Raw genomic sequence first — 26862 nt, forward strand, 5'->3', positions numbered from 1 at the left:
CTGGGCATGGCCCACACTCGGCTCTGCTCCACTCCGCTCCCAGGTCTGTGAGATAGACCTTACCCAGTGACCATCCAGGCTGTCCTGGGCTGGAGCCCTGCTTCCCTCTGCTATTTTGTGAGTTCTGCAGTTCTGGAATTTGTTCAGAGCCATTTTTATAGGTGTTTGGAGGGTCCTGGGGGAGAGCTTTAGGCAAGTCCCTACTTTCCAGCCACCATCTTGTCTCTGCCCCTCACTGGTGGAGTCTTAATGCAAATCGAAGCATATTTTTTTAAAACTTTATTTTTCTATGTTTTCTTTTGCAAAATGGCTAATGTGTATTTTTTGCATGATCAAGACATGTATAATGTATATCAAATTGCGTGTGTCCTCAAGGAGAAGGGAAGAGAGAGAGTGAGGTAGAAGATTTGGAACTTAGAATTTGAAAAAAAGGTTAAAAATGTTACATGTAATTCAAAAAAATAAAATATTAAAAGGAAAACAATAGATATAACATAGCATAATGGAAGCTCTGCCGTAGAGTCAAAGGGACACTCCTTGAGTCCTACTTAAGACACATAACGGTGACAGGGGAAGTCAATTTGATTCTATGTCCTAAGTGACTCTTAAATTGCAGATGAGTTATGATCTATATCAGGACAGGAGTTTCTACACGAATTCCCTATGCTGATACTGAAATCATAGGTCATATAAGTTTGATCTTTGTAGTCACATTGAGAGATATGAAAAGCAAATTGGATCCTAGATTTAAATTTAAAAGGGACATTAGAGACCATCTAGTCAAATTTTCTAATTTTACATATAAAGAAACAATGCCTGATGAAAGTTATGTCCTCTTAAAGGTTACATGAGTATTAAGTGATAAAGCACGGATTCAAATCCGTATTCAACACTGCAAGCAAACTAAGGGTTAGAAGGTCACATAACTTCTCAAAGGCTCCAAAGCTAACTGATTGTTAGATTCAACTCTCAAAACATTGTTTTCTGAGGACATATTGAATACATTTTCCTCTCAGCTGCCTCTGACAACATTCTACATGAACAATCAGTGCTGAATAAATATATTTTTAAAATCTCTATGCATCATAATAATTAGGACTGCTTAGTGCTAATTAAAAATTCTACAGTGATATCCAGTTCCATTTTAAAATTATGCTTCTAAAATGTTTAAATAGGATGAAAACAACACCACAAAATCAAGCAAATGAAAACTGGACTTATATTTTGTACATTATAATTTTCTGTTAATTATGGCTTGATTTCCACTATGCCTTGGACACTTCAAAGCTAGAAACATGATGTTTTTAGCTTTTGTGGATTGCAATGTGACTTGATCTCATAAAATTCCTCAGAGGAAATACTTGACAATCATCCTTGTTTTATTCGTGTAGTTTCTCATTTTTCATAGACAATGCACAAATATCAGATTAATTTTATTCAAGAAATACAAATCAATGAAATACAATGAGAAATACTATAACTGAGTAGAAGGCACTTTTTGTTTTTTGTGCATCTAACACATTTCAATTAAGTCTGTAACACAATATAATTTCATTCAAAATCACATTTCTGTAACTACTATAAATTCTTTTTGGGGGGGTGGCCTCTTATTAAGTCACAGCTGACAATTTATTGTATAGTCTTCGTATTAAGGCTAACACCTCCTAATTCTCCTATACCTATTGCGTAGTTCACCAAATACCACCTCTGACTCTTACTGCCTAAGTAACCTTGGAAAACTCACTTGCACTCTCTGTGCTTCAGTTTCCTCACCTACAAAATGAGAGAGTTTAGCTAGATGGACTCTGAGGTCTATTCCAGCTTTAGATCTACAATCCTATTATTATTATTATTATTATTAATTGATAAACATGAACATTATTTGTGGACCAGTGATAAATCACTTTTCTGAGTGCTGTCATTACTATTATTTTTCATGACCTTGTGATTGTCCATGTATCTCAGTCCTTCACAAATGCACTTTAGCAGTTCAATAGTAACTTATATCTTAGATATTCTCCTAGAGCACTGAGTGGTCAGGTGGTTTACCCTTGGCTATACAACATCTATATGTGTTGATCAGGAGTTGAATCCAGGTCTGGATACCAAGACCAGCCCTTTGTCTGCTATACCATGCTCCTTTTCTTAATAAATGACTAGAAATTGAAATAATAGCCTGGAGGTTACTTAATGCATCTACTTCTATAAATTATCCAAGAAATTAGTGTATGGGAATTGAGTTGGTTTTATGCATAGTCAGATTACAGGGAACAGACTGCTAGCTTTAGCCCATAAGGAACTTCCCTGGGGAGTTAGCCTAAGTTATAAGAAAAGGCCTTTGTGTAATGTACTGAGAAAGGACCTCCTTCAGAGTTTATAGAGGATACCCTGTGTAATCTTTATGGGTTTCACAGAAGTGATGAATTCCAGGCACCCTGCAAATGTTCATGAGAAACAAGATGATGAGAAGTTCAGTTCATGATATATTATTGCATTACTGCTTGAAAGCTATAACTTACATATCTCAAAAAGCAACTATGTGCTTACATACTAATTATCCATGTGCTTCATTGCACTAGATATGATTCTCACCTGAAACATCAGTGTGCCTTTCAAATACATCAATTAATCTTAAGTTTTAAACCTCAGGAGACTTCCAGGGGTACAGCAGAGTATGAAGAGATAATGGGATCCCAGAGGGGCAATATCACTTCTGGACCCAATGGATCAGGAACCCTGAGGAACAGCATTGTTTCTGGTCCCAAGAGAGGAATGGTGCTGAGGAGCAGTACTGATTGCAAACCCAAAGGATCTGAAACCCTTCTTGTTTAAGGACCAGAGTGCAGACCAATAAAGCAGTGACCACAACTCTCCACAAATCACACTTCCTTGGAAGCACTGAAAATACCCAAATCCTTATAACTAGCACTGAAAAGAGCAGTGCTAAAAAGCTTGAAGTTTGATACATAAATCCTCTACTCCCCTCCTCCCACAGAACAGAGCCCAATATTAACAAATAGTGTGAGAAAATGATCAAACAACAAAAAGAGAACTTGAACATAAATATCTTCTGTGGTGAGAGGGAAGATCAAGTCATGAAGAGAAGACAATGAAGTCGAAACAGCAACAAGCCAAGGCTAAAAGAAAAGATGTGAGTTGTACACATACCCAACAAGAATTCCTGGAAGAGCTTAAAAAATGATCTTCAAAATCAAATAAGAATAGTAGAGAAAAACAGGTAAGGAAATGAAAATGAAGGAAAAAAATTATGAAAAAAAACTTGTTAAAAGAGGCACAAAAATTTCTAAAACAACACTTTTAAATATTTTTCCCAATTATATATCAAGAAGATTTTTAGTATTCATTTTTACAAGGTTTTGAGACAAACACAGATTTAAAATGAAGGGCTAGAGCATAATCTATTATTCTTCAGCTGAAATAAATAAGTTAGGTATAGCAATCATAATCTCAGACAAAGCAAAAACAACAATAGACCTAAATAAAAGGGACAATTAGGGAAACTACATCTTGTTAAAGGGAACACTAGAAAATTAAATAATATCATACTTAACATGTATGCACCAAATGACATAGCATGCAAAATTTTAAAGTAAAAGGTAAATGAATTACAGGAGGAAATAGTAAAACTACACTAGTGGGAGACCTCAGCTTTCCATTCTTAGAGTTAGATCATTCTAACCAGAAGGTAAAAGAAAGAAGTCAAGGAGATGAATAGAATCTTTAAAAAGTTAGATATGACAGAACTCTGGAGAAAATTGAATTGGAATATAAAGAAGCATACCTTTTTTTTCAGCTGTACATGGAAGCATCCCAAAAACTGACCATGTTCTGTGAAGTTTAGATTCAGTCAAAGGGCTGCATCTGAGGATCTAGAGGGCCACGTGTGGCCTTGAGGCCACAGGGTCCCCCCCCCCCCAGTATTAATGGATAAAAACCTCACAACCAAATATAGAAAAATAGAAATATGAAATTCACCCTTTTCAGATCATAATGCATATTGTAAGGGGCTATGGAAGCATAGATTAAAACTAATTGGAGACTAAATAATATAATTCTAAAGAATGAGTGAATCAAAGAACACATGATAGAAATAATCAATGATTTCTCTAAAAAGAATGACAACAATAAAACAACATTCCAAAAGTTGTGGGATGCAGCCAAAGCAATGCTTGGGGGAAAACATATATCTAAATGTGCACTTTGATCAAAGAGAGAAAGAGTAGCTCAATGGATTGGGTATGCAACGATAACAAGAAAAACTAGGAAAAGAACAAATTAAATATCTAAAATTAAACAGCAAAATGGAAATCCTGAAAATCAAAAGAAAGATTCATAAAACTGATAGTAAAACAAAACAAAACACTGAACTAATAAATAAAACTAGGATCTGGTTTTAATTGGGGGAAAAAACAATAAAATAGATCAACCACTGGTTAATTTTATTTTAAAAAAATATTAAATTACTATTATCAAAAATGAGAATAGTGAATACATTACCAGTGAAGATGAAATGAAAGCAATTATCTGGAGGTATTTTGCCCAATTACATGCCAGTAAAACTGATGATCTAAGTGAAAAAAATGAATAGTTATGAAAATACAAACCACCCAGATTAACAGAGGAAGAAATAGAATAATTAAATAACCATATCTTTTGAAAAAATTTGGAAAGAACAAGCCATCAATGAACTGCTTAATAAAAAAATATCCCTTGGGCCGTATGGATTTACAATTGAATTCTACCAAATAATTAAGTTGCAATTAATCTCAAGCCTAGATAAGTGATTTGAAAAAACAGGTAAAGAAGTAGTCCTACCAAATTCATATATCAAGATAAGGTCAAAATGGATAAATGATTTAGCAGATAAAGGGTGATATAATAAGTAAAGGTGAGGAACAGAGAAATATGTTATTCTCAGATAAATGGATAAAGGAACATTTTTATGACCAAACTAGAGATAGAGGGGATTACAGGAAATAAAATAGATAATTTTGATTATATGAAACATAACCATTATGTATCCTGTTTCTTTTTTAAACCACTAAGGAACTTCTACCTGTGATTCTACACTTCTCTTGGGAATCCATATTGTCCTCTACCTCAATAGGTATGATTTTTGTCTTATACTATTTGTTTTTTTGTTTTTTTATTTAATTTATTTAATATATTTAGTTTCCAGCATTGATTTTCGCAAGAGTTTGAATTACAAATTTTCTCCCCATTTCTACCCTCCCGCCCACTGCAAGATGGTGTATATTCTGGTTGCGCCATTCTCCAGTCAGTCCTCCCATCTGTCACGCCACTCCCCTCCCATCCCCCTTTCCCTTCTTCTCTTGTAGGGCAAGATAAATTTCTATGCCCCATTTCCTGTGTATCTTATTTCCTAGTTGCATGCAAAAACTTTTTTCTTTGTTGTTGTTTTTGAACGTCTGTTTTTAAAACTTTGAGTTCCAAATTCTCTCCCCTCTTCCCTGCCTGCCCCCCCTCCCTAAGAAGGCAAGTAATTCAACATAGGCCACATGAGTATCGTTATGTAAAACCCTTCCACTATACTCATGTTGTGAAAGATTAACTATGTTTTCCTCCTTCCTAATCTATCCCCCTTTATTGAATTTTCTCCCTTGACCCTGTCCCTTTTCGAAAGTGTTTGTTTTTGATTACCTCCTCCCCCCATCTGCCCTCCCTTCTATCATCCTCCCTTTTTTATCTTCTTCCTCCTTCTTTCCTTTGGGGTAAGATACCCAATTGAATGTGTATGGTATTCCTTCCTCAGGTCAAATCCGATGAGAGCAAGATTTACTCATTCCTCCTCACCTGCCCCCTCTTCCCTTCCTAGAGAACTGCTTTTTCTTGGCACTTTTATGTGAGATAATTTACCCCATTCTATCTCTCCCTTTCTCCCTCTCTCAATATATTCCTCTCTTATCCCTTAATTTGATTTTATTTTTTTAGATATCATCCCTTCATATTCAACTCTCCCTGTGCCCTCTGTGTGTGTGTGTGTGTATACATACACACACAGATATATACACACCTACATATATACATACATGGACACACACATATGTATATATATGTATACGTGTGCGCGCACACACACACACACACACACACACACACATATATATATATATATATATATATATATATATATATATATATATATATATATGCATATTCCTTTCAGCTACTATGATATTGAGGTCTCATGAATCATACACATTATCTTTCCACGTAGGAATGTAAACAAAACAGTTCAACTTTAGTAAGTCCCTTATGATTTCTCTTTCTTGTTTACCTTTTCATGCTTCTCTTGATTCTTGTGTTTGAAAATCAAATTTTCTGTTCAGCTCTGGTCTTTTCACTGAGAAAGCTTCAAAGCCCTCTATTTTATTGAAAGTCCATATTTTGCCTTGAATATTATGTTATTTATTCTTAGATGTCTGGACTCTTTAAATGATCTGGAAACCATAACCACTTTTGTCCCTAATATCTTTGCTTTTGGTTTATCTAATTATGCCTCATTTATTACCTAGCCTTAATCACTGAATGGGCATTGCCCCAGTCAAACTGAGGCCTGGGAAAGATCGTAACTTAAAAAGTCTTCCACTGCATCTGGGCCACTCTCCAGCTGTCCTGATCTATATGTTGGAACTGGGCCCAGATGGCTCAGGAGGACAAAGTGAGGGCTGTGACTTTGAGCAGCCCTTCCTCACATAAACCCAATTAATTTGCAAGTTCTGATATCATAGTCCTCTTAGAGAACAAAAGACAAACAACAACAATAATAACTGCTACCTCCACCAACAACATCTATTAATGCTCAGGTCTTTAACCAAACTTTCTTCTTTCAAGATCTTTGGTAATTTCAGTCTGTTTATCTTGTAGTGTCCTTTTTGATCACTTTATGACTCCTTACCCTTCCCTGTGATTTCCCTAGGGCATGGCAGTTGCCTCAAAGCCATCTCACCCTCCTCCCAGCCTGGGGAATTCACATTTCAATATCCTCAGTCCTGAGTCTCTCTCTAAGAAGCTTGGTTAGGGGGAAGGGGACAGAACTAGCTCTAGCTGGATTCTGGGCTATTTCTCTCAAATTTAGGGGGTTGACACATAGCCAAAAACCATGCCCTGGCTCAGTGCCCTTTGTTCCTCAGCTTTATGGCTGAGCACTATTGTAGCACATATTTCTGTCCAAGCCATGGCATACTTCAGCCTTTTTAAAAAATTTTATGTGATACTGGGAGTACAGTTTGGATGGGGGTAATGTAGAATTGTTGCATCCCTGCCAGAATATGGTCGGTTATGGGAGAGAGGTGTTAAATGAATGAGTAAGGGACTAGCCTTCTCTTCTGTTATTTCATTGGCTTATTTTGTCCTTAAGATTTTTGTTGTTTTACACTATGGAAGTAGTTGAAATTCCTTTTTTCCCTTATGCATGATTTCTCTTTTGGAGAGGTATGAGAAATGTAAGGATCAGACAAAATGTCTAGTCCTCCATTTGTTTGGGCCATATACATATAGGGCTTTAAAAATCTAAACAGAAAATTTTATGTTTTATCCTAGAGCAAATAGGAAGCCAATTGATTGTGTTGACTGCAGTCATATGATGAGATATACAATTAAGGAAAATCACTTTGGAAGCAGTATGTAGTATGGTATATAATGGTGAGAAAATTGAGGCAGGATGACTAATTAGGATACATGGCATAATATAGGGGATGATATGATGAGAGTCTATACTAAGGAAGTAGTTCCTCCTGAGCATGGTAGATTTTGAAGACCTAAAACATTTTGGAAGTGATAATCTTTATTAAAGACAGAGAAGGGAAACATAGTACACTGGAAAGAACCTTGGTTCTGATGTTACAGCATCTAGGTTCAAAATCCAGCTGTGGTACTCACTGGCTATGGATCCTTGGTCACATTATTAAGCCCCTAGGTCTCAGGCTCCTAATGGTAAAACATGGGGGAGAGCACATGGGCTAGAAGAGCTCTGGTATACTTGCTAGCACCATATCTATGATCTTATGATGATATGAAGGCAAATAGGACACTCAAAATCATTTTGTACAAAGATCAGTGGAAGAAAATTGATTTTGGCAAAGCTAGTATAAATTTAACTGTGGCCATGCCTTCCAAAGTCTTTCACTTCTGTAATTACATACCTCTGTTAATAACACACACTTGTAGGCATACATGTATGGGTTTATTTGCTATTAATTTTTTTTATAATTGCAACTACCAGCCTTCCTTTGTGACTATAACAAAATGATTTGCTTTCTAGGGAAAGTATTCATGTCTGTGAAGCTTTATTGATAAGTTGATGTCTTTTTACCCATAATTTTAGAAGTATTCTAAACTTCCCATGAGTCCCACTTAGCTCAGTATTAACATATGAGAAAATCCCAGGAAAAAAATGTAATTCCTTAAATCCAAGACTCCATTGTTCCCCTACCGCCACCCCAAGGAACAGGATAGCAGGTGATTCTACTTGGCATCAGTCAGAATAGCTAGAGATTAAACAGAGAAGTCAACAAAACCAAAGATTGCTAGAGTCCAGCTCACCTATACAACTAATTCATCTCACCACTATTTTGTCTTGTGCTAAAGTTCATCTCAGCCCAGATGAAGATGATTTCTTTGTAGGATCCTAGTTGTTATAAATGATAGAGATCAGACATTTAAGATCTCCAAAACCATTCATAATCTGATTTAGCTACAGAATATTGAAACATTTCTCATATGTATCAGAAATTAAATGCTTTATTGTGGAGAAAGGTAAAGTCTATGGGGAAAGGAAGAAGAAGAGGAGTAGGAGCAGTGGAGTATAGCTTCCTCTCCACTTCTCCCCCCGTACACATATTTCCTAATAATATCTGGGCTTTTGAGTTGCTTCTTCAAATCTCCCCAATTCTTTCCAATGCTTCTGCAAACCCTACTCAAAACCCAGGGAAATTACCACTCATACCTTCTCTATTAGCCATTGGGAGAGCTATAGCTTTCTTTTCTGTCTTCATCTTCTTTCCTCCTTTAGCCAATCTCAGAGCACAAGGCTCTGAAGTCTCAGTAAGAACTAGAGGCTGAACTCAGACTCAGACCTAGGGACATTTTATCTCCATCCATTTTGACACCTCTTCTAGCTACAAAGACTATCCTTTAATAAACTTTACTATAGAACTTAATTTTTTTTCTTCTGTTTTTCCCCTTCACTGACAATTCATCACAAGGTCACTCATTCCAAGAGCAATCACCACCAAATTTGGACACAATATGAGTAGAAGTAATTGGTAATCCTTCTCCATTATTTTCTAGTACCTATAAAAAAATAAACTTGCCTTATTTGAAAATAAAATGAGTAAGGCTCCAAAGCAAAATGTTTAGTCTTGAGAAGAGAAAACTAATGACACCAGGTTGCAGTATTTCAACATCTGGAGGGTTGTCATGTGGAAATACCGTTAGACTTAATCTGCTTGGGCTCAGAGTTCAGAGGCAATAGTAGTATACTGGAAGGAGCCCTGGATTTGGGGTCATGTTTAAAAGCCAATGCTGCACAAACCACATATGGAATACAATGTTCATTTCTGGATGCTATCATTTAAGAAAGTTCTTGGTAAACATCAAAGTGTACAGAGAAAGGCAATCAAGGTGGTGAAGGACTCTGCATCCATATCATATGAAGAGCAGTTGAAGGAACTGGGATTTTTAGACTGAAGTAGGTGGGGCAGGGAGACACCAGTAATGATATCTGTGTTTGAATATTTGAAGAAATATCATATAGGATAGGAATTATTAATCGATAAACAAGTATTTATCAAATACCTACTCTGTGCCAGGTATTCTTGTAAGATATTGGGAGAAAGAATGAAATAATAGCTACTTGCAAAGAGTTTACATTCTAATTGGGGAGGAAACAACTACATATAAAATATGTATAGCATAAATATAAGCATACGCGTGTGCGCGCATGTGCACGCACACACACACACACACACACACACACACACACACACACACACATACACACACCCCTAAACCTAAAGTAATTAAATACAAGGTGATTTGGAAAGGAGTTTATTTAAGGTGGGGGGAGGGAATCAAGAAGGCTTTCATGTATAAGATGGTGCTTGAGTCACAATTCAAGGTAAGAAGGGGATTTATTCCCAGAATGAAGGGCAGGCTTTCTGCAAATATACAGAGATAGGAGCTTGAGTGTCATGTTTGAGAAACAGAGAGGTCATTTGGGATGGATCCCAGAGTACATAAGAGGGTTATCTAGCCTCAAAAGATAGTTTGGGGCCAGATTATATAGGGCTTTAAATGTTAAATAGAAAAGTTTATATTTTAACCTATAAAAATAGTAGGTAGTAGGGAGCCACAAAGAGTAGGATTTGATGGTTCTCTTCAGCCAAAGGTGAAATGAAAAGCAGTGAGTAGAATGAAAAAAAGACACAGCTAGGATTGATGTTAGGAAAAACTTCCAAATCATTAGGACTATCCAAAAGTAACAGCAAATAAGATAGAAAAAGGTACTTTAAAGAAATTGAAACTAAAGCTTAGAAATCTTTTTTTGTGGAAAATAGATTTCTGGAAATGATATTTAACGCTAACAAAAAAAGTTAGAAAGCTAATTAACAAAAAACCTCACAATAATATTTAATAATATTATATCATATTAATAATATTTTCAATAACATTAATATAACAGAATAAAATATTGCAGAATTGAAGAATTTCATTCAGGATGACTAAATAGGAAGCTTTTTGAATAAGTAAACGAATAAAGAAATGGCTCAATTTTGATAGAACTTCATCTCTATGATAATTAAATTCAAAATCTGAGAAAGAAATTTCTCATGATAATGTCTCAATAACTATGAAAATCACAGAATCAACTGAAATAAGAGTTATATTTAATTAGAAATGAAGGAAGCAAATTTCATAGCTGGGGCTATCAAGGTAATTTTTTTCAGAGCACAAATTAGTCCTAATTACTTTTGTTGCTTGTGATAAATATGTTTCAATATCCTTATAACACTTAGTAAATTTTTTAAAGGCATTTTTGTTGATCCTCTGTGTCAAGCTTAAAATAAATTCATTAGCAGCTGTCAGCCCTGGAGGAAAAAAATGTCAACACTGATCAAGACAACATCTGAAGGTTTCATCTTACCTTCATTTATCTCCTGTCCCCAGAAGGTATGGAACCATTAAATGAGATAGTCCAGGTAATGACTGCTTTTGTCTTTTGTAAAATGTCTTTAGAGTGTAGGTGCTGTGGCATGAATATTGTCTCTGACTGCCAATGACACCTGTCTGATTTTTACAAGAGAAAGAGGAAAACATTATTACAAGTTGAAACTTTACTGTGGGTCTGTTCATTACAGATCACATAAATTTTGCTTCCTAACACAGTAATAATTATTTTGATTTATTATATCTGTCACTTAGTGCATTCCATTTATACACATCCTACAGAATTTGCCTTTCCTATTTACATGTATTTCTCTAAGGTGAACAATGATTACAATTCTTTTTTTTTAATCTCTGGAAATAAAAATAAGTTAGTAAAGAAATAAAGCTATGCTACATAATTGCATGTCTCTGTAAGGCAGAGGTGCCTAAACTAATGAAAATGAGAAGACACGTCAGATTAGACTCTTATAGGGAATTTTTTTTTTGGTAAATATAATATTTGAATTGTCACTTTATATGATTAACATTTTAGGAATTGTTCTACTCTTCCTAGCCAGACTACTAGAATGGTCAAGTCATAGATCAAACAATAAAAAAGATTCTGCTTTTTCAGGTAGGTTTTCACTAGAAAGCATTTGAATGGAAAGAAAAGAAGTTTCTATGTGCAATTATCTAGCCTATTGCCACTTTTCTGGTAGTAGAATACAATTTGAGTGGATTTTTGTGCCTAGGTTTGAGAGAGATCTAATATTTAGTTTGATTCAAGGTGTCAATATTTACTGAGATGTTATATTTTGATACTAATTATTAGTATCATCATTGTGATCATTATTAGTATTTATTATCATACTGTTATTATTATTATATTTTTATATATCCAGAAGTAGTGGCTAGAGTTCTAGGCTTCAAATCAGGAATATAGGTTCAAATCCAGCCTCTGACAATTAATAATTTTATGACCCTGGGTGAGTTATTTAACCTCTATTCAACCTCAGTTATCTCTCTAGGTTTTGTCTCCTAGGTCACAGTGGCAAGCTTATTTACCTCAGTTAGTATTTATAGATATCCTCACTTTAATTATAGATTTAAAACTGTAAGGGACCTAAGAAGATGTTGACCCCAAATCCCTTATTTTACAGATGAGGAAACTAAGACCCAACTGTGGTTGCTGTGAGGATCAAACGAGATAATATTTTTACACAGCGCATGGCACATAGTGGGAACTTGATAAATGCTTATTCCTTGCCTCTCTCCTGCCTTTCCACTGTATTAGTCTTGCATGTACTGTATTTTTATATGTGCACATTGTATCCTCTAGTAGATTGGAAGTTCATTGAAGGCAGAGGCTGTTTCACTTTTGTCAGTTAAGAATGCTTAATAAATTTTTGTTGATTGATTCAAGTTGACGAATGTGATCGTGTGATCATCACCAGAACAAACCACATTAAACTTCTAAAAGAAGCTTTCTTTAAAACACTGTTTTATGCAATATTAAAAGTAACATTACCATCTCTATTTTATATATGAGGAAATTGAAGCTTTTAGAAGTTAAATACCTTGACCAAGACAAGACAATAAGTGCCTAAACCCAGCTTAGAAATCACCTAAGTTTCTTGACTATGAATTCTGAGCTCAATGATCATCCACTATATTATTTTGACTTTCCTAACTTGTGAGATTTCCCAAAGGGGTGGGGGAGTATCTATGCCCTCCCATCATTAGTCGTAAGCAGAGAAAACTATGTAATTACAAAAAGATATGAGTATGTTATGCATGTGTATATGTAGGTGTATAAATATGCATGTATAACTCCCCTTTAGGGCTCCTGAGAGTGTGAATGGTATGTCACCAAAACATGCAATTACATATAAATGATCCCATTTACATTTCCTGAAAGTGTGAAAGACTAGGTGAACTAAATGAAATAATAGCTTCTTTTGCATCTAAACATTTATGGATTTAATCTGTTATCTCAGTTGACTACAACAAAGGCCATGTATAGGGTGCGATATCTGTTACAAAATAATGCTGATAATAACAGCATCACACAGTCAAAAAAATCTCTTGTAGGTCATATTGCTTGATAAAACTGATTCCATTTTCATTTTTAATTCATTTTTGAATTTTTGGAGACCTTTCATCTATCCATGTGTCCTTTTATTTTTTTCTAAATGCAATCTTTTCAGTGAAATGAACTGGATTTGCAAGCATTCTTTTTCACTTTATCTTCTCAGACTAGCACAGATATTGTGTAGTATTTAAGTAATTCTATTTTTAAAATATTCGAGAAGGGGAAAAAAAGCAAATTCTGCGGTGATATTAGAAAATAACGACATTCTGAATAGGACCTTTTATCCCTGAGCCTGGGTTCAGTGTCTGAATATAACCATGGAAAATATGCAAATGATATCTTATCTTTGGACTTGGAGTTCTCAAAGTAGCTGCTTCAGTGGCCAGACAGGAAGGAGGATATCAAACCATGTTGCCATAAAGATATCGTCTCTTTTCTTTGGGACCCAATGACTCCTTTAGATAACAGCTTCTCAGGCTGAAAGAAAGGTGTTTTGAAAGCCAAGGTTGGTCCCATGGTTGTACTTTGTTAAGATAGGTAATTCACAGTTCTTGCCCTCGTGATGAAGTCTGTTGAAGCCCCCATCTTATAAAATGGGGAACCTTTTTTCTTTCTCTCTGTTTTGTCAATAAACTCTATAGCTGCTTGTGTTACAGTTGGTTAAGTCATATAATGTTTGCCTATCTCTGTCTGGGTCTACTTCCCTGCTTTCTGTCTTGTGTTACTTATTTGTAAATGCATAGGAGCCCTTCTTTGGAGGAATGTGTCTCTGTTATGGACTGTTTTTATCCCATTCATATAAAACTCTGGGCAGTCTGTTCATGTAAAGATGTCTTCTGCTTTGGAGACTATATGCTTTTAAATGGATTTGGAGGGCGTCCAATCCCTTCTGCTGACTGTTGTCTGCTTAGTGAATTAGGAAAGACAGTGTCAGTCCTGTTAAACAGATTTTATCTTAATCTTCTCATGGATCCTTTTATTACTTAACCTTCTTTGGGAGTGGGTTAGAAAGGAATGCCAGAGCCTGCTTTCTTGTTTTGTTAGACTCAGATGTGCCCTCCGCTTGCAATCAGCAAGTTCCAAACCATCTCTTTCAAAGACTTTTTGGAAAAAAAAAAAGGAAAAAACCCACTGTGACTTGCCAAGAAACACCACCTGTAAGTGCAATCTAATATATGCCCAACCTTCTGCTACTGGGATCTGAAAGGTCTCTTTCATATTTATCAGCATTGCAAGGAAAATGGCTTGACATAACTGCTAATGGTCTCGACAGAGAGCTAGGCCACAGGTGGCCTGCATTGGCTCAGTGTTTTAAAAACATAACTCTGATGCAGAGGGTAAAGACCACAATAAAGTGCTCTAGAGAACTACATTTATAACACTAGGCATACAAGAAACACGTCTCCAGGGAGCTTTCAGGAACAACCCATATAGTCCAAAGCAGCAATCATTATGATCTTGCAACTAGAAATTGAGCACAAAATGTGTAGCCATCAAGTTAAATCTTCAGCAGACATTATTATGACTTTTTTTCAAAATCAATGCATGTGGATTGGAATGGCATGAATGCCCTGCATCATGTTTATAATGGTTCCTACGACTACAGCAGACTTAACCTTTTTTTTCTAACTATATGTATAACATTACAGGCCAAAAATATCCAGATATTAAAATATCAGCACAAATGTGATCTATTTTGACTTAGCCACATGAAACTGACCTTACTAACATGATTAGTTCTTTAGGATTTACTACATGTAATCGGGCCCCCTTTCCTTTCACACTATGCATACTTAACACTCACTCACGTGCTAATATTAGCCCTAATGCCTCAGGCCTAAATCGCAATAATTACTAGATGACACACTGGCTTCTATTTAAGCTGACATCTCAATAACTTGACATATGCATTACATCTCTATTACACTGGTATCTAAATGGCACTTTATAGAGCATTCATTTATATTTAGTTCAGCTGCTGATCACGCTGAAGCAACGTGCTGCCTGTGGGTGCCATTTCTGCCTATCAAAGATTATCAGATGTGTTATTATTTCCAAGATGTCCTTATGGTAAATAAAGGAGTCTGGAAAAGCTTTGTTTACTCAGAGATGGAAAGGTTTTGATAATACAGATTTCCAGGACACGTAAAGGAGTAGAAGCCAACTTTGTAATTAAATTTCTGCCATAAAAAAAAAAAGATTTCCTCTCAACCCCCCAAATATCAAGTATAACACTTAAGACATTTAAGATGGACTATCCTGTTGTTTTCTTAAGTCAATTTTGCTTTTTTTTTTCAATTTTGGTTTTTTAAGATAGCTGGAATTATCACAAGCTAGAGGGCGAAATCAAAATTTTTGTCCTTTTAACCATTTCTTTCCAATTCAATTGACATTGATTAATACTCTACTGACAGTATAAGAATAATATCAAATGATAACAAAACCAACAAAAATATTTTTGGTCTAGTAACATGGAACAATGGAATGTTGGACTTGGGGTCAGAGGAACCGGGTTTGAATTCTGCCTCTTCCTCTTACTACCTTTATGAACTTGTACAAGTGGTTTTACTTGTCTCAGCCCCAGTTTACTTATTAAAATAAGACAGGACTGGACTAAATGACCTCTAAGGTTCCTTCTAGCTCTACATCTGTGGTTGTTTGATATGGCCCAGTTACTTAAAACAGAAGTGGTATTATAATTATCTGCCTGACTCACAAGCTTATTTGGAAGGATCATCACCAGCAACAGCAGTATTCCTCAAAGTCTCCGCAATACCCCACAGAATATCAAACATTAAAAAAAAATGCAGGACAGTGATCTGTTCTAAGATGACTTAGACTAGAGGTGAACTTCAGACTAGAGACAAGATGTCAATAATTTATGCAGTGCTTTAAAGTTTGCAAAATGGTTTACATCCATTTCCTCTTTTGACTCTGATAGCAACCCTCTTAGAAGTAGGTGTTATCATTACACCTATTTAATTATTGCTGTTGCAATTATTATTTTTGGTGACCCTGGACAATTCACTTCACCCCTTAGTACACTGGGAAACTTTCTAAGTCGACTGTCAGTAGCAAAAAAGGGTGCTGATCTACATTGCTAAAAGGACTACTTCATTAGGCATTCCTAAAGGAAGAAAATTCCAGGCCTTTCTCTATCCCTGAATTATAAAATATGATATGCATGAGTTACCAAAATAAAACAAAGGAAAACAAAAAGATTTGTCCATTCTTCTCTAAATTTTATGAGGAGCTTTATCTGTTCTTGACTTCCCAGTGTACAGAGCATTGGCCTGAAATAAAGAGGGGGTGCATACCATCAGTGTTTCCAGCATAGTTCCCAGCATATAGTAACTTCAAATTTTCCCACGGCACACTCCTAGAGGCACGAGACCAGCAATTGTGGGAGGAGTGCCTTTCAACTTCCCTTATTTTTTTTTCCCTTGACCTGGCCACCTGCATCCTGGATGGTATCTCTCCAAGTTCGTCATGACAGCTCATTCGGAAATGGCAACCTCATCAACTTTCCTGGAACTTCTGCTTTCCCCAGGGAAACAAGGACAAACCTCTGCTGAGCTGCCTCCCTTGTGTCTTCCCACTAGGTTTGTCAGTGCCCTCTAAAGTAAATACTAAGGCAAGCATGCCTGCAGGGATTGGGATTTTCTTGGTGGAGAGCCACACTCTATCCATATTTATTAGCTGCCTTTGGAATGGAGCAGCAATTTACTTTTAACTTGTACCCTCACAAACAACATCACTCTGGCAGCTCATGGTTCACACAGGTTATGTCATTAACTGCAGAATAATCTATCATCGGTGGATCTGGTGGGGCTTTTTTTTTTTTTTTTTTTTTGCTGATGCAAAATAAACATTGTTTCTTATAATGAAATAAATAAAATGTCACAAAGAATAAGTGCAAAGGGGCCATCCAGGCATTTCATAAAAGAAATAAGTGAACAAGATGAGGTCAAGGAGAAAACACAGGGCAGATGGATAAAAGTGGGGCTGAGTATTGCCCAGGAGGATTGATATGCATTTGGATGTATGTGCTGAGTGAATCGTAACAGAGATTCAAGAGAGGACAATGGTCCGTCCTGGCAGCCTGAAATATTCCAAGTGATACAGTAGCATCTGCAGGCCAGAAAATGCCAAGATGAATGGCAGACTAAATGGCATATATCAAAGTAATCACATTATTTCCTAAAAGGTTCAGAGACATGCCCCAGTTCTTAGTGGTTTTGATTGATTCTAGTTTTCTGATAATCAGTTTTATTAATGACACACTCAGTTCTAACTATTTCCACTTAAAAGCACCGGAGATCTTCTAGTTTATCATATAATAAATGACAGCAAAATACCAAAAAAAAATCAAAATAATTGGAAGCAAAGAGAATCTATGCATGATGTACTAGAAAGAGCTGGAACCAAGGTGAATAAATGACATTGGGGATTTAGTTTTGGCTTTGTCACCTACTCTCTATGTGACCTTGGAAAACTGATTCATCTTTGGGGGCCTTTTCTCATCTATACAATGAGAAAGTTAAGTTAGATTAATTCTAAGGTTTTCCCAGGTACTCTTTAATTGAGTGACTAAAATATGCACATTTATAGATTGTTTAAATTGTTTTTAATGGCAGGAAGGATAGCAAAGAAGAATGTCTATGGATTAAAAACAAGGCAATTCTCCCTTTGAATACTTACTATATGCTTCATAAGCCTGTATAATGGTAATAAGGTGGGACTTTTTTTTTTTTTTTACTGTTTTATCTTTTAGAATGCTAAAGTAATCAAGTGCCTTTGATTAAGTCTTACTAGGCGCTAAGCCCCAGGCCCATACCGGTTTTTCTGATTAGGTGTGAAGCCTTCTGGCCCTAAGAGGGGTATGTAAATTCAGAGGTTAGCATTTTGTTTGGGGCTGTCCCTCACTGTAAGAGTGTCCTGTGATTTGATTAGACAAGACTCTGGGCAGCTGTTGTTAAGAGCTGCTCAACCCCCAGCACCCCCCCACCCCCATTTGAAAACCCAGATGCTTGTGCTTCTCTGGTAACTATGTATTGCTATGGGTAGACTGCTTTGTGTTGTTTGCTCTGTGTATATTGTCTCCGTCTGTAATTTGTTTGTATTTGCTCTGAAGTCCACGGTACTGGCTTTTCCCCCGAACTAAGTGAATGATATATGTATGTTTGATTAAAGTGAGATTGTAAACTCCTTAAAGTTGCTTTCCATAGAAAAGCAGATCAAAGAACCTGTGCTGGTAGCCTTTCTGTGTGCTAGTGTTGTTGATCTTACACAGCCATAGTAGTGGCTAGCAACATTGTTATTATAGCCTGTATCATAATGGCTCCTGATGAATGGCGGCACTATCCACTTATGGATGGCTGGTAAAATACAGCAATATCCACTTATGGATGGCTGGTAACGTACAGCCACAGGGCAACAGAGATCCATGGTACCAGTGTAAAGTTTAGACAACCTGAGACCAAAGTCAAGTGGTACGGAGGGCAGCTAAGGTGTCCAAGACCATCTTCACTGAAAGCCTTCTTATTTCCAAGATCTGCACTGAGGTTACCCACCATCATTTGGTGGGTGAGGCAGTCATTGTCTTGGGACGTGCTAAAAACAGCTCCCATTGTTTCCAAGTATACTGAAGATACTTGGGAAAAATTCAAAAGGAATAGATTCTCAGTTTCCAGTCTTAGGAAATTTAGGAGGAGTAGCACTGGGAAACTGTGGTGATAGAATTCAGTACTTCATTTTATTTGCTTTGTTAAATGTCTTAACTTTCAGAAAATATTTTGTATGTTTAAACATGTGGTCATCCATTTTTAAACATTTACTTCTTTTCTCTTTCAAACTCTCGTTGAATTTCATCATCACCTTGTCATTGTAAAGGAACAATAAAAGTGTTTTAAATTTTTGTATTGTTTTGAAAGTCTTTTAAATGCATTATTCTGTTCAATAGTAATAATATCTTTAGGAGGGAGGTAGTATAGGTATTTGTATTTCCATTTTATGTATGAGGAACCTGGGGATCAGAAGTTGAGTGACTTGTACTTAGGGCCCTTAGGATATAGATGATGCTAGACTCAAATCAAGGTATTTTTGAATCCAAGGTTAATGCTCATTTCTTTACACAATGCTACCTCCCCAATGATCTAAAAACTAAATAATTAGCCTTCAAACAAAAATGAAATACCATAATCAAATCAATATGACCATTGCTACAAGAAAGGGTTATGAACCTATTACCTCAACCTATCTACTCACCCTCAAGCTGGCTTGGTTCATCATCTCTGAAAATTTTCTATACCAAAATACCCTTCCTTTACAACCTATATACTTTATTTTTCTACATCCATTAGAATGTAAGCTCCTTGAAGGCAGGGATTGTATTTGCTTTTGTCTTTGTATCTCCAGTGCCAGTACTTGCCATATGATTGCTTAATATTTATTCATTCATTTAGTCATGTATTTTCTTTTCCTGTTTTCTGTTTTCCTTAGTTATGTTTTCCTTTAAAAAAAATCTTGGCTGAGAAATTCCAACCTTAGTTTGGTGGAACAAAGAGGAAAATGTTTCCTATCCAGGGAAGGATTGCAAAGGGAGTCAGTTTCAAAGAAGGCATAATAGCCAATCCAGGAGAATCTGAGTAGAAACATTTTCATCAGATTATTAATAAATGGAAAGATGTGAGCATCACTAAGGGCGTTGATCTCATGATGTCAGGGTGTTTTCTTTGACTCCAACCATTAATAACTCATTCTTGATTAGTTTATTAAAATTAGCATTTTAGGATATTTAGGGGCTTTGTCCATTTGAGGACACAGGGGATGAGTGTAAAATTCCCAGCTCACAAGTTACTTGCTATCTTGCGAGTATGTGCCTCCAAATGACCTCTAACACATATTTCTGCATATGCTTTTCCTTAAAGACTAGCTATCTACTAGGGGCCTTCAGGGATGGGATGTCAGGTTTAATGGTGGAGGAAATAAACAGGGTGCTCTCCCAGGACAACAGCCTAGAAAGGCACTTCCTGGGTAGAATGAAAGGAACAGGAGGAGTTCACTAGTTGCCTGGGGGGAAGTGATAAGGGACTGAGGGAGTGTCAAAAGGATAAAGAAGAATAAAAGAAGCAAGGGAAAGGAGGAAGGTAATAAAAATATACTTTTCTTTAACAATTTTGCTTTGAATTGGCCTAGAATTAGGACTAGGCCTTAAATTAGGACTACAATTATGATACATAAGGTAGTAATAAATAAGATGCCATCAGTGTCTTGATACTTAATAGCAAGATAATTTCAAAATTAATATGCCAAAGATGTTTAAAATAAAAATGCTTTCAAAAAATTTTGGAGTATAATAAATGAAAAAATGAAAAAAAATCAATTTTATCAACCTGGAAATATAAACAAGACTAAAATATTTTACATATATATTCACATCTACATAAAAATACTGTATACAAATACAGTATTTGTTCCTTGTTTTAAATTTTTAACTTGCTAAAGATTTTCTATTTTGGGGATGCATTCAAATTTCTAACGCTTTAAAATCCTACTAATTTAGCAGAAGGAAAGTAGAAGAAAGAGCTTTTCTTCCACTCCATCATTTAAAACATCCTCTCGACATTCAGACACACCTTATAGATCTTTATGGAGTCCAATCATATTCTATCACTAGTTTAAAAAAATCTAAAGAAAGAAATAACTCCAACGGAGAGTAGGAAATAAATTTCTTTTGCTATTTCCAGTGATTTTATGGCTTTCTGTGGGCATTTGGCTTATAACTCTTAGAAGCAGAGATAATTTTTGGAAGAAATGAACTATATACAGGAAATGTCATGAAAACATAATTAAATAAGGCATTTGGAGTGCCAAAGGAACAGTGAACCTAGCTTGTCTGAAAAATATAACTGCAACATCCTGGATTTGATCATAGCTAAAAAAAATAACCAACACAATTTTGCTTTTAAGAAAGCTAAGAAAAAAATATAATGAAAGGGAAATTCTGAAAAAAAAAAAAAACCTATTTAGCCACAATTTATTTATGGTACTCCTTCTTCCTTTCCATATCTAGAACCAATTCCTTTTTATGTTCATTTAATAAAGATCTCACTTCTTGCAGAATAAGATATTATACATAAATTAAGATATTTAGAATTTAACATGGCCTGATTTTTTTTTAAAATTCTCCCTACAGTTTCTCCATTTATGCCAATATTCTCTTGGATCTGTTTTAAAGAAAAAGTAGTCTTGTGAGAAATTACACCATGAAGCATAGGCATTGTAGAGTACAATCCATTGCAATTCCTTTATTTAAAAAAAAAATTAGGATAAAAATGAAGCCTTATTCAATTCAAATAAAAATCAACTCAAAAGATACCTCCAGAATCACAAAAGTTAGGTCCTGGAAAAGCCCCTAGAGACCATCTAGTCCAACCCACAGATGACAAGTAGTTCCCTTTCCAATATATCCACCAAATGAATATCTAGCCTTAGCTTGAAGACTTCTGGGAAAGAGAAACCTCTCTCTATTCCACTTTTGTATAGCTCTGATGTTAGGAAGTAGTTCTCTTCCCATCCCCTGCAATCAAGCCCTTACATTCCTCTTTGCAATTTCCCCATAGTATTCCTAATTCTGATCCTGACTCTGCCACTTATTTCCCATCTTACCTATGGCAAGTGATTTACCCTTTTCAAGTCTAATTTTTTTCACTTGTAAAATGACGGGTTTGAACTAGATGTTGTCTAAGGTGTCTTCTAGTTCTAAATTTGTCAGGCTATGATCTTACCATACTTAAAATCAATCAACAAGCATTTAATTACCCACAATGTGTCAGGCACTATACTCATATGATGCCATTATCCACACTTCACTATTCTGGTTGTCCTTCTCCAGACACTCTCCGGATGATAAATGACCTTCTTAAAATATGGCATCCCAAACTGAACGCAACACTGCTGATATTGTCTGACCAGATCATATGATGACCTCTTCAGGCTTGGACAATATGTAGCTCCTATTATGGCATAAAATGGCATTGGCCTTTTGGCTGCTTTATTTCACTGATAACCGATACTGAGCTTTAGGTCCTTTAAAATAATCCACTAAGATATTTTTCTCAATGAACTGTTGTCTAGTCACATCTCTGCACAGTGTAAGTCTTTACATTTCTCCCTATTAACTCACATCTTACTAGATTTGACCTAATATCTAGACTTTGAGACCTTTGGGAACAGTGTCTTTGTTTTTTAATATGTTAGCCCTCCCTCCCAATTTAGGTTATCTGAAAATCTTCTGGGCATTCCATCTATCCCTTTATCAAAGTTGTTCAGAAAAATGTTGAACAGCAAAGAACTAAGGACAGATCCTTAGGACTTTTTACATGAAGACTTTTTTCTAAGGTTATATTGAACCATTAACTACTTTTGGATTTAGGCATTCAACCCAAAGGACTATGGTCTATCCCATTTCTTTCAACCTTTCCTAAAAAACGCATGCCAATATACTTTCTTAAAGTCTTGGAAAAGTATACCTATAGCATTTTCTGGATTTATCAGAATAGTTATCCTATTTAAAAAGGCAATGAGATTAGTTGGGCTTGACATTTTCTTGATCAAGACATAAAGGGTCTTTGTGATCACCTCCTCCTTTTCAAAATGTTTTCAAGATGCTCACTATCATTCTAATTGAATAGTCTAGAATTTTGCAAAGAATTAAACCAGCCTCGGCCTTTAGTTGTAAGACTTAGACATCTTTTTTTTTTGAGAACTAATATATTTTCCCTTTTCCATTCAAGTGGTAACTTTTTCATTTTTCATAACATTTCAAAGATCCTTTTGACAGTAGTCCAGTGATCTGCTTAATGTAGGATGTAGTCCGTATGTACTCTGGGGATTTTAATTCAACAAGGGTAGCTAAGTTGTCTTTTAATATCTTCTTTAACCTTCCCATTAGCCCAAAGTCACATAAGTAGTAAGTTGTGGAACTAAGATCCAAACTCTGGTCCTTCTGAGTTCAAATCTAGAATGCTTTCTACTGTAACATACTATTTTCACTAAGTCTTTACAGATTGTATAAATATAAATTTTAGACTAAGTAAGGTCAAACTATCACAAGTTTGTAACAACAATCTTGCTAGCAGCTACTGTAGCTGTGTAAAACCAACAACAACCAGCAGACAGCAGGCTGCTAACACAGGTTCTTTGATCTGCTTTACTAAGGAAAGTAATGTTAAGGGGTTAACAATCTTACTTTAATCCAACATACAAATATCATTCAATTAGTTCAGGAGGAAAAGCCAGCAACCCGAACTTCAGAGCAAATACAAACAAATTACAAACATACACAATATAAACAGACCAAACCATAATTCATAGTTACCAGGAAAGCATCAACATCTGGGTTTATGAGCTGGGAGTTCTTAAAATGGCTGCCCAGAGTCCCATGCCATTCTTCCAGTGACTGAGAGCCCCAAGGGAGAATGCCAGCCTCTGGGTTTATATATCTTGTTGAGGGTCAAAGGGTGTCACAATGTGCGACTTAAACCCACATGACCTAAAAGTGTCACAAACCTGGGACTCAAACCCATGTGGACTAAAAGCCTCTGGCGTCACAAATATGTCACTCAAACCCATGCAAACCAGGCTTTCCCTTGAGGCAAGGAGGTCCTCAAAGTCTCCTAACTTAATCAAAGAAACAAAGGCCAGACTCATCAAGGGCACTTGATTAAATAAATGTTCCAAAAGAGAAAACAGTAAAAAAGTCCCACCTTAATTGATATAACAAAGTTCCAAATTCATAGATTCTGAGTTAATATAGCTTAGTGATCTCATCTGTTTTCCATCTGTATGTATGTATGTATGTATCTTTGATTTCCAAAGCTATATCTCTAGCCTGCCTCTTTCCTCTCCCTTCAGGTTATACATAACCAACTATCTTCTGGATACCAACACATATAAATATCTAAACTCAATATTTTAAAAATAGAATTTTAATTTTCTTTTCTCTAAAATATGCCCTTCTACTTTCCAATTTACCTATTTTTATGTGAAACTAGCTATTTCTCAAACTCAATATAACACATAGTATTTCTCTTATTCATGTAAACTAGCTGCCATAGCAGAAAATACTTGCTTCTCATTTCTAGAATGCTTCTCTTTCTTGCCAGCTTAGTATTAAATTCTAACTTTTCATTGAGATTTCTTCAAATCCCTTCAGTAAAAAATTTTCTTTCTCTCCTCCAATTTGCCTAGAGTACGTTTCCTGGATCTCTCTTTTGCTCTTATCACACTCAATTTTGTATTATAATTATCTGCATACATGTTGTATCTTTCTTTACCCAGCCACTATTATCATCTGAAAGAAAAAAGAGCATTGAACTAGGGCCAGGGGTAGGGAACCTGTGGCCTCAAGGCCACATGTGGCCCTATAGGTAGGTGCTCAAGTGCGGCCCTTTGACTGAATCTAAACGTCACAGAACAAATCCCCTTAATAAAAGGATTTGTTCTGTAAAACTTGGACTGGATCAAAAGGCTACACCCAAAGACCTAGAAGGCCACATGTGGCCCAGAGGCTGCAGGTTTCTCACCCCTGATGTATCTCCAAGGTCCTTTTTAACTCAAAATCTTAAGATTCCACCATTTTCTAAGAGCTAACTAAAAGTATAAACAACAGCAAAAACAAAACAAAACAATTGAACTACTTGACAGGAAAAAAAAAAAAACTTTTTATAGAACATAGCTTTTGGGTCTACCAATTTATACTCAGTATACTAACTACTAATGTATTTTATATATGGCTTTCTTTCTTATTAGTCACCTCCTTTGAGGTGGTGAACTCAGGTGCATATGGTACCTTTGGCCCCTAGTGTGTATTATTAGGGGAGAAAGATGGGAGGATGGTAAGGAGAGGAAGAGGTAAACATGAGGTTTAGCTTCCATGTTAAAAATCACTGTGGTGATTTTTAGTGTAAGATTTGAAGATTCTGAATGCAATTTTTTGAGAGATAGACCAGACCTATCCTAATTATTATGAGACCGAGATTTTATTATGAGGTTTATTATGAGACCTGTGGTTTTCACCAAATGAGTTTTCTGGATCAGTCCATGCATGCTTGGTCAGCTGAGAAGATTTAGCATTAGGATTAAGGGTGATTTTTCTCCATGCGTATACAGATGTTTACATGGAAAAACCAAGGTGATATGTTTGAAGGCAAAATTTCTAACAGTGTGGGCTACTTAAAGAATAAATCTTTTCTTTTTTCCTGTCCATGAAAAGAATATGCAAAGCTTTTTCAATATTATTTTCTAACTCAAAACAACTGAACAGTTAAAGCAATGGTATATCTCACCAAGCATTCAAGAGAGCCTGTGAGATCTCCCTGTAATCCCTTCTCTTGGGAAAACCAGAGAATTACAGGAATGAATACTCCCTCATTATATTTTGTTCCATGTACTTCCCGTGTTCTAAACATTATTTCTTTCTTTTTTTTTTTTCTGGCTTGAGCTTCCTGAACCCAGACTTTAGATAATTTAGAATTTTCCACTGTATCATGACAGCAAAGGAACAAAACAAAACAAAAAAAAGAAACCTACTTTTATGAGGAGCTTGAGTGTTCGTTAAGACTCATGATGAAAATCTACCCTAATGGGAAATTGGTGAGCTCATTTACAACCAGGAAACCATTAAGGAAGTTCTACGTTTGAAGAAATCCCATTTGGGCATATGTCAGTGACCGAAGATTAAATTACACTTCATGTAACCTTTAGAAAAAATAACAACATGAGAGTACAGTTGCTTTATATATTTATGGCCTGCCGCCATCCTACCCCAAGGCGGTGATCTTATCAGACCTTGCAAACTGATCAGGGTCAGATAGGATCTGCACTTGGATGGAAGAATTCCAAGAAAAACCCAGGTGCTGCAGGAAGTAATGGGGGTGATTCAGTAGGTGGTATTCTTTCCTCTGACTCAGTTTTGGACCAATTACCCCATAATGAGTCAGGGAACACTGCTATACCAAAGGCTGAAATCTTGACAGCTCAGGAATCCTCCCAATTAAAAGGAATTTTTCATATACTACCCAGTTCCACTTTCCAAAATTACCTTCTGTCACCATTAACTCCCACAATTCTGAAGTCTCATACAGATAGAAGGTGTTGTTTCTCGTCTTATCCTATATAGGTCTAATAAGAATTGTAAAGTGCATTTTAAGTCAAAGAATTTGAGCACTACATATACTGGGGCTTCTAATTCCATTAACTAGCTTTGTGTATTCGTAACCACTTATTTCTTATTTATTTAAACAACGTAATCATTATAATAACATATATGTATAGGTGTATGTATATGTATGTGTGTATATATATGTATCCATCTATCCATCTATCCATCTATCTATCTATCTATCTATCTATCTATCTATCCATCCACACACATATTGCCAGGCACTGCACTAATTATTTTACTATTATTATTTTATTTGATCCTCACAACAACACTGGGAGGTATTATTATTATTCTGATTTTATGGATGAGGAAACTGAGGCAAACAGAGGTTATATGACTTGTCCGGGGTCAC

The sequence above is a fragment of the Trichosurus vulpecula genome, chromosome 5 (genome assembly GCF_011100635.1).
Source record: "Trichosurus vulpecula isolate mTriVul1 chromosome 5, mTriVul1.pri, whole genome shotgun sequence".
Classification (NCBI taxonomy): Eukaryota; Metazoa; Chordata; class Mammalia; order Diprotodontia; family Phalangeridae; genus Trichosurus; species Trichosurus vulpecula.